Genomic DNA, 8671 nt, shown 5'->3' on the forward strand with positions numbered 1-8671 from the left:
GATGTCAGCCTTTCACAGTTGTTTCCGCTCCTCTCTTCTATCCTTTGTGTTTGTAAAAACAAAGTCAGCAGGATGTGAGCACATTTCCTCCTGCAGTGGGAACATACCATTCTGGATTTGCTTTACAATCAAGTCGGTGACCAACAGCCAAGATAATACTGTATTGAGAGTCAGTTTAGATGGAGTTGCAGCTATTTGAAAAATGTTGCTCGACAAGATAATTAGGTTATGGGTACATTTACACAACAACAATCAAACAACATGGTCAAAATGATCCCAGTTCACCTAAGCATCTAAAAATTACAATAATATCTATGCCAGGACAATAGTTGGTGATGTCAGTAGGAAACAAAGTCACACACCCCTTTCAAATTCCCGTCATTGTTGCTGCACCCCCTTGCCCCTCATCTACGGGGTGTGTGTGTGTGTGTGTGTTTGTGTGCGTGTGTGTGTGTATATATAAGAAATACTCAAAGCGATGCAGCTAATAGCTATTTATTCATGCAAACTGAAACATCACATCAAAGTTTTCACTATACTGTATTGTTGTGTGTGTGTTTTTTAATTCATTTGGCCATTTTTTCAGTTAAAAACACAATAAATAATTAAATGTTTAGAGGAAATGTTCATATTTAAAAAAATGAATGTGTAATTATTATACCAGACCAACATTGAATTTGTAATCTTCCATAGCTTGGGAATCTCGTGAAGAAACACTATGCATGTGCACCAACTGCTTATCCTCCCAGGTGTTACCCAAAATATATATCCTTCCTTGGCATATCCATCCATCCATTCTCTGTACTGCTTATCCTCACTAAGGTAGCGGGTATGCTGGAGCCTATCCCAGCTGACTTTGGGTAACAGGCTAAATGTAAGAAATGCGAGTGTGCTGGTATCGGTAGTGTTTTTATCAAAGTTTCAGCATTTGCACTAAAATCATAATGGTTTAGTTTCTAAAAAAGGGATCATTTTAGAGGTGGAACGGTGGACGACTGGTTAGTACATCTACCTCACAGTTCTGAGGACCCGGGTTTAAATCCAGCCTCCCCTGTGGGGAATTTGCATGTTCTCCCCATGCCGGCGTGGGTTTTCTCCAGGTACTGTGGTTTCTTCCCACATCCCAAAAACATGCCCGATGATAGCTGGGATAGGCTCCAGCATGCCCGCGACCCTAGTGAGGAGAAGCGGCTCAGAAAATGGATGGATGCATGGTAGATTAAGTGAAGACTCTAGATTGCCCGTAAGTGTAAATGTGAGTGTGAATCGTTGTTTGTTTACATGTGCTCAGCGATTGGCTGGCGATCAGTTCAGGGTGCACCCCGCCTCTCGCCGAGACTCAGCTGGATTAGGCTCCAGTGCACCCGCGACCCGCGTGAGGATAAGCGGTATGGAAAATCGATGGATGGTTTCTTTTAGACCCAAATTTCAAATGTGTGTGATTTCAGGCTGGAAAACATTGTTTTTATCTTGTTGTATTAAGAAATCACCAAAATGGCAGTGTTGTTTTTTTTTATTTATTTAATTTTATTTTTAAGTGAAACAGAATAAACATTTTGCTTAGAAGTGCCCATATTGAGTGACTGACAAATTTAAAGCATTCTTAACACAATACCACCTTTGTCTTGTCTGGGTTACCTACCCAATTATGCTAATAATAAAACAAATCTGGGAGACTTGTCAGTTGACTGTCTGTGAAATGAGGTGTTGCATTCATTCGGCTCCATATGCGCCTTTATTAAGGCTTCTGGCTCCTTCTGTGGAAATTAAAAACGCCATTTTCCACTGTTGGAGTTACAGCGGTCCTTTTTAAAGTTCATTTGAGAAGGTCCATGTAATATCTCCTGAATAATTCATGGCAGAGGTTTGAATCTGCATTGATATGTAGTGGATGCTATAGCCATCCAGCCAGCTTTACACATTATTGTATCCTGCAATCATTTTATGTTTCAGCTAACAAGGTAGAAGAGCCACTGCCAGTGCATTGTAATGCACATGTGCAAAAATGTTTGAAAACATACAGTATTTGCATTTACAAGCAAATAACGACATAGCTAAGGGGTGAAAGTCAATACAATTCAATAGAGCTGTAAGGCATCTTTTGTCCTCGCTCAGACAGCTTGATTGGAGCCCTTATTTGTTTTATGTCTCCTGCATTTGTCGACTTGACCTTGTGTTCATTCACCGATTAGTTGATAATGGACACTTTGGGGGCGGGGGCATTATCAGTTTCCTGACAGTATTTTTCTTTCACTTTGTTTTTTTAAATAAGAATTCACAAGGAATTCTAATGAGGCCTGCTTCAAAGATAAAGGGGGAAAAGGTAGCTGGCAGCAAGACAGTAATAATAAAAAAATGTGGATGAACTAGTTGAGGACATGCAGCTCAGCCAAGTCCCATGTAATATTTGCTTTGTTTTTCAAATTTTGGTTGCTTTGAGTTTTACCATTATTGATACTTTGTATTTTGCCAATGATACCTGTAATGTGTTGATGCGGGCACGATGCAATAATCGATATACTGCAAGAAAAAACAGCTTTCGCACATCAAGCATAACAAATTTTATTGAATGTGATAAGACCCTTCTGTCTTATATAAGGCTGATATGTCCAATTCAGGAGTGAGATCATGTTTTTACAGCTAAGTGTTACTATATTAGATAATCCTGATATTTGCATTATATTGCAAAATCAAGATTGTCATAAAGCACTTAGAAATAGGACAGATAGATTATCGATATTTGATGTAGTACTGTAAGAGAAAACAATATGTACAGCCCAAAGTGTTGATGTTTCCCACCGGTAGTTATAGCTATACCTGCAGCAGTGACTTTGTAGAACATTAACGTCATTAGGATACGGCCCTTTTAAGTGTCTTAACATCAACATTGAAATCCCACTAATATAGGGGATTAAAGCCAGCATGATACCTGTCAAGAATTAAGGGATGATGACGAGGACACAATCTGTGAGATGTTTCCAGGATGTTCCTTTATTCCTGTTAAGGTTTTTGCTTGAAAGCCATCAACCTCTCCTAAACCGAGAGCATTAATTCAATGCATTTACAGATTTGCATGTTTTTAAGAGGACTAACTACCTTTTGTATAACCTCAGAGATGCTTTTGGTTAATATAAAGACTATCCTTATTATCCTTCCAGCTCAAGGATTCAAGATTACAAGTGTAATTGCACTCTGGTGTAGTAATAACACATTTACAGTCTTTTTTTCAGCACAAAATGTAGAGGTTTAATGTAATTATTTCCTCTATAAAGTTTCACTACAAACAAACAATAATTTTAAAAAACCTATGGTACACAGAATGTACTTGTACTTTTGCTTGTTGGCCAGTTTTCAGCATTGCTGTATGCGTGTGTCGCTTGTGTGAGCTAAGTTAATTTCCTCGGGATGAATCAAGTATTTATCTCTGATACGATGTTTCCTTTTAATTTGCATATGACATTCAATAAATTTGTGACATTTTAATCATGTATGCATGACTAAACATTGGCAATAAATGCGTTTTTACTTTTTCTTAAAGTGAATTCTGATTGCAATGACATGTTTGCTATATATGATCTCTTTCGACTTGAGTAACATAACAATAAGATACAACTTTCGAAAATCATTTCCAGATTTATGTATTTTTACAAATCGTAATTTCAAAATAGGCCGCCATTGGTTTTTCGTCGCAGTGCAATCTGGGTAGTGACGTCAAATGGGGATGTGCCCGTCGCAGCCCCTGGCAGCGATGAACGCTGTTCAGCCATTTCAGTTTGAGCCCGAGTGTGATCAGGGAAATGAGGAGAGTGAGGAAGACACAAGAAATGAGGATGAAGATGACTGGGTGAAGAACCTCGAGTTGGTCCTATTCAGTGGTGTATTTGTCGCTACTGCTACAATGGGCTGATCAAGGTACATGGCCAGCGCGTCCTGTCTTTCGTGTCTTTTTGCTCGGCTTTCGCTTGTCACATGCAGCCGTTTAGGCTCCTTGTGAGGAAAGAATAAAAAGAAAGAATCTGGGCTCAAGTGACGAGAACACAGCTGCGGATCTTTCGGCAGCTCAACTCTTCCGACCACACCCTCCCACCGTTTCCTCAACTTTCTCTCTTTGGGAAAGCTATGAATGCTTACCTTCTTTTTTGTATTCCGTCCTGATTGGAAATTGCATCCAAAAGTGGCCCAGTATGGCATTTTAAACTCTTTGCTGACGATTAGTTGTTCGCAAATGGCTAGCTTAGCTCCGCAGAGAGCAGCAACGTAACAATTTTCCAACAGCCATTCTACGTCATCATTAAGTTTGGGAATGGTTGCGCTCTCTTTAATTAAAACACACCCATTATTTTACACTTCAAATGCCATATTCCACTAGGGGATAAATTGTACAGTTGCCCTAGCTCTGAGCCAGACGTCTTATGTTATTGTGTGAACAATATGTGATGCAAAGCATAATTCAAAGGGGCAGTGAACTGAGTTGTATCACTACTTTACCTACACCAGGGGTCACCAACCTTTTTGAGGCTGAGAGCTACTTCGTGAGCACCGATAGTATGAAGGGCTACATGACCTATTTGCAGCAAACTTCCGAAATAACAAAACTGCAAGGATCACTTTTTAGCAGTAATCATAATAAAAAGAATAGCAGTAGTAGTAACACTATGTGAAGAGACTGCTCACATATCAATGGTAATTATTTTCCACAATAATGGTAAGAAAAACATGTTTAAACAAGAAACATTTATTTTTGTTTATGTGCTCAAATATTTGAAAGTCAGGGGGAACAACTGCTGTCCTTGTAGTGCAAATGATCATTTGTAACATTTTTAGGACAAATACATCATTCATCTTCTTGTCACAAGTTATAAAATCCATTTTGAACATGTTTTAACATTTCGTGCAATATTTTTAATGCAATATTGATATGATGTTTTCAAAATAAATATTGTCTCTGTGATTCGTCTGCTCGTTTATGTTGGTGGGAGGCCTGGCACTGCATTCTGCTCAACAATGTGTTGTAATCTGGTGTATAATTTGACACTGCAACTCTGAGTGAGTCTTGTAAATGTGCATCAGTAAGGCGTGTTCTGTGTTTGTTCTTGATAAAGTTCATGTTGGAAAAGGCTGATTCACATAGATAGGTTGAACCAAAAAAGCAGGCAATTTTCATAGCTGCGGTGCATACACAACTATACTTTTCTTTGTCCACAAGGCACCAAAGGTTTGGTGCAGACTGATGGGCTTTGAGGTGGAGGTCATTTTGAAGAGTTAGGATTTCTATCTCTACCTGTCCAACGTCCAAGTTGAACAAAGCACCGAGCTGGTCAGCAGTGGCCATCTTGTCCACTTGCATGAAGGGATTTCTAATGAATGACACACATGGTTCAAGTTGATCAAAGTCACAAAAGCACAAGTAAGCTAACTCCTCATCACCGCTGCACTGTATCGGGAAAGCGGTGAGGTGACCGCGCGAAACTTGAACTTTGACTTGAGGTCAGAGTTCGTTATACATGCAATATTTTTGTTTTAATTTTTTTATATTATACGTTATTTTAAAAAGTACATTAATGTAAGCAATTCTGATTCAAATTTAAAGCACAAAAAAAAAAAAAAAAATTTGTGACCAGTGCTATTTTTAGAACATGCCTTGCAGGGGCCTTAAGTGGTCCTTGCCTGCGACCATGTGGCCGCGGGCACCGCGTTGGTGAACCCTGACCTACACTTGTTTCCACTGGAGATTTAGTGTGCTGTAGCAGCTCAGCAATTTGAGGTTTTACATGCAGAGGCGTGATATTATCAGTGTCTGTCTCACTACTTGGAATGCCAAAATCCATCTGGGGTGGTTATGTAACTCATCAGGGACATGGACAAACAAGGGCTATCACCACTCTTGGCAAACCTCTTAGGTCTCTCCCCTCCATGTCAAGGACAGACGGAGACTATCCATAGCCACTGTCACTTCCATGAAGGCCTTGTCATCTTTCACGTCCAAAAATAAAGGCCATGCTTTTCAGTGCAGTGTGTGGTCTGCACCCCGAGTATGTAGGTTATTGTACTATTTACATTAGTTGCATCATCTGCCACTACATTCTACCAACAGTTAATTAATGCACATACTAAATACAGTCTCTGGGATGATTTAGCCATCTTGGTTTTTCCTTTGCTAGATTATGATAAAACTGTACACAGGTCATTTTCATCGAATTTTAATAGTTATGATTAAAAAAAGATAGGAAAACTGTGTCATTCAGTCCTTTTTAATTTACATTACAATGGCACCTGGAAAGACTAACATTTAGAAATAAATATCAAGGTCAATGTTGTTGTTTTTTTTTTAAAACGACCCTTTTATCAAAATGTAAACATTGTTAGTTTTGTAGGTACTTGTGAACAGGCATCGTTGCATAGAAAACATTTCTCTTTTTCTAGGTCACCATCGTTCAACCTTACCCCTAAAGTTCCTATGTAATAAATATTTCGTAACCAATAGAAGGGCTGAGGAAAAGCATGATCCTGTATACCTCTGCACCCTAGCTACATTCATTTTATATATATATATATATATATATGATATATATAATATATATATATATATATATATATAATATATTTTATATATAATATATATATATATATATATATATATATATATATATATATAATATATATAATATATTTTATATATATATATATATATATATATTATATATATATATATATATATATATATATATTTTGGCGGCACGGTGGCCGACTGGTTAGAGCGTCAGCCTCACAGTTCTGAGGTGCGGGGTTCAATCCCCGTCCCCGCCTGTGTGGAGTTTGCATGTTCTCCCCGTGCCTGCGTGGATTTTCTCCGGGCACTCCGGTTTCCTCCCACATCCCAAAAACATGCATTAATTGGAGACTCTAAATTGCCCGTAGGCATGGCTGTGAGTGCGGATGGTTGTTTGTTTCTATGTGCCCTGCGATTGGCTGGCAACCAGTTCAGGGTGTACCCCGCCTCCTGCCCGATGACAGCTGGGATAGGCTCCAGCACGCCCGCGACCCTAGTGAGGAGAAGCGGCTCAGAAAATGGATGGATGGATATATATATATATATATATATATTTTTTTTTTTTTTTAAAACCATTTTTTAAATGCTGTTAGTTATGGGTATTTGACTATATTCATTGTTACTGTAGTATTTAAGTGTTATCTTCACTGGAATGGAATTATCTCACTGATTTTTCTGAACTTCTTTTGGTTTCCATGCTGGTCTTGTATTGAGCAGAATAATACTGCTTGGAGGCATTGTTGCATGTACAACCCCAATTCCAATGAAGTTGGGACGTTGTGTTAAACATAAAAACAGAATACAATGATTTGCAAATCATGTTCGACCTATATTTAATTGAATACACTACAAAGACAAGATATTTAATGTTCAAACTAATAAACGTTATTGTTTTTAGCAAATAATCATTAACTTAGAATTTTTTGGCTGCAACACATTCCAAAAAAGCTGGGACTGGGTTATGTTTACCACTGTGTTACATCACCTTTTCTTTTAACATTCAATAAACGTTTGGGAACTGAGGACACTAATTGTTCAAGCTTTGTAGGTGGAATTCTTTCCCATTCTTGGTTAATGTACAGTTTCAGCTGTTCAACAGTCCGGGGTCTCCGTTGTCGTATTTTATGCTTCATAATGCGCCACACGTTTTCAATGGGAGACAGCTCTGGACTGCAGGGAAGCCAGTCTAGTACCCACACTCTTTTACTACGAAGCCAAGCTGTTGTAACACGTGCAGAATGTGGTTTGGGATTGTCTTGCTGAAATAAGCAGGGGCGTCCATGAAAAAGCCGTTGCTTGGATGGCAGCATGTTTCTCCAAAACCTGTATGTACCTTTCAGCGTTAATGGTGCCTTCACAGATGTGTTAGTTACCCATGCCATTGGCACTAACACAGCCCCATACCATCACAGATGCTGGCTTTTGAACTTTGCATCCATAACAGTCCGGATGGTTCTTTTCCTCTTTGGCCCAGAGGACACGACGCCCACAATTTCCAAAAACAATTTGAAATGTAGACTCATCGGACCACAGAACACTTTTCCACTTTGCATCATTCCATCTTAGATGAGCTCGGGCCCAAAGAAGCCGGCGGCGTTTCTGGGTGTTGTTGATAAATGGCTTTTTCTCTGCATAGTGGAGTTTTAAGTTGCACTCACGGCTGTAACGCCGACCTGTATTTACTGACATTGGTTTTCTGAAGTGTTCCTGAGCCAATGTGGTGATATCCTTTACACATGATGTCGGTTTTTGATGCAGTGCCGCCTGAGGGATCGAAGGTCACGGACATTCAATGTTGGTTTTCAACCTTGCTGCTTACATGCAGTGATTTCTCCAGATTCTCGGAACCTTTTGGTGATATTATGGATCGTAGATGATGAAATCCCTAAATTCCTTGCAATTGTACATTGAGGAACATTGTCCTTAAACCGTTGGACTATTTTTTCACACACTTATTCACAAAGAGGTGAACGTCGCCGCATCTTTGCTTGTGAATGACTGAGCAATTCCGGGAAGCTCCTTTCATACCCAATCATGGCACCCACCTGTTCCCATTTTGGCCTGTTGACCTGTGGGATGTTCCAGACAGGTGTTTGATGAGCATTCCTCAACTTTCTCAGT

General features: G+C 39.2%; 1 protein-coding gene across 1 annotated transcript in view; it reads left to right on the forward strand.

The window, feature by feature from the left end:
* Positions 1-8671, forward strand: part of rnf144aa (ring finger protein 144aa) — a 37749-nt gene that overhangs the window by 7661 nt on the left and 21417 nt on the right. The window lies entirely within an intron of this gene.

This window comes from Phyllopteryx taeniolatus, chromosome 13, assembly GCF_024500385.1.
Source record: "Phyllopteryx taeniolatus isolate TA_2022b chromosome 13, UOR_Ptae_1.2, whole genome shotgun sequence".
Taxonomy (NCBI): domain Eukaryota; kingdom Metazoa; phylum Chordata; class Actinopteri; order Syngnathiformes; family Syngnathidae; genus Phyllopteryx; species Phyllopteryx taeniolatus.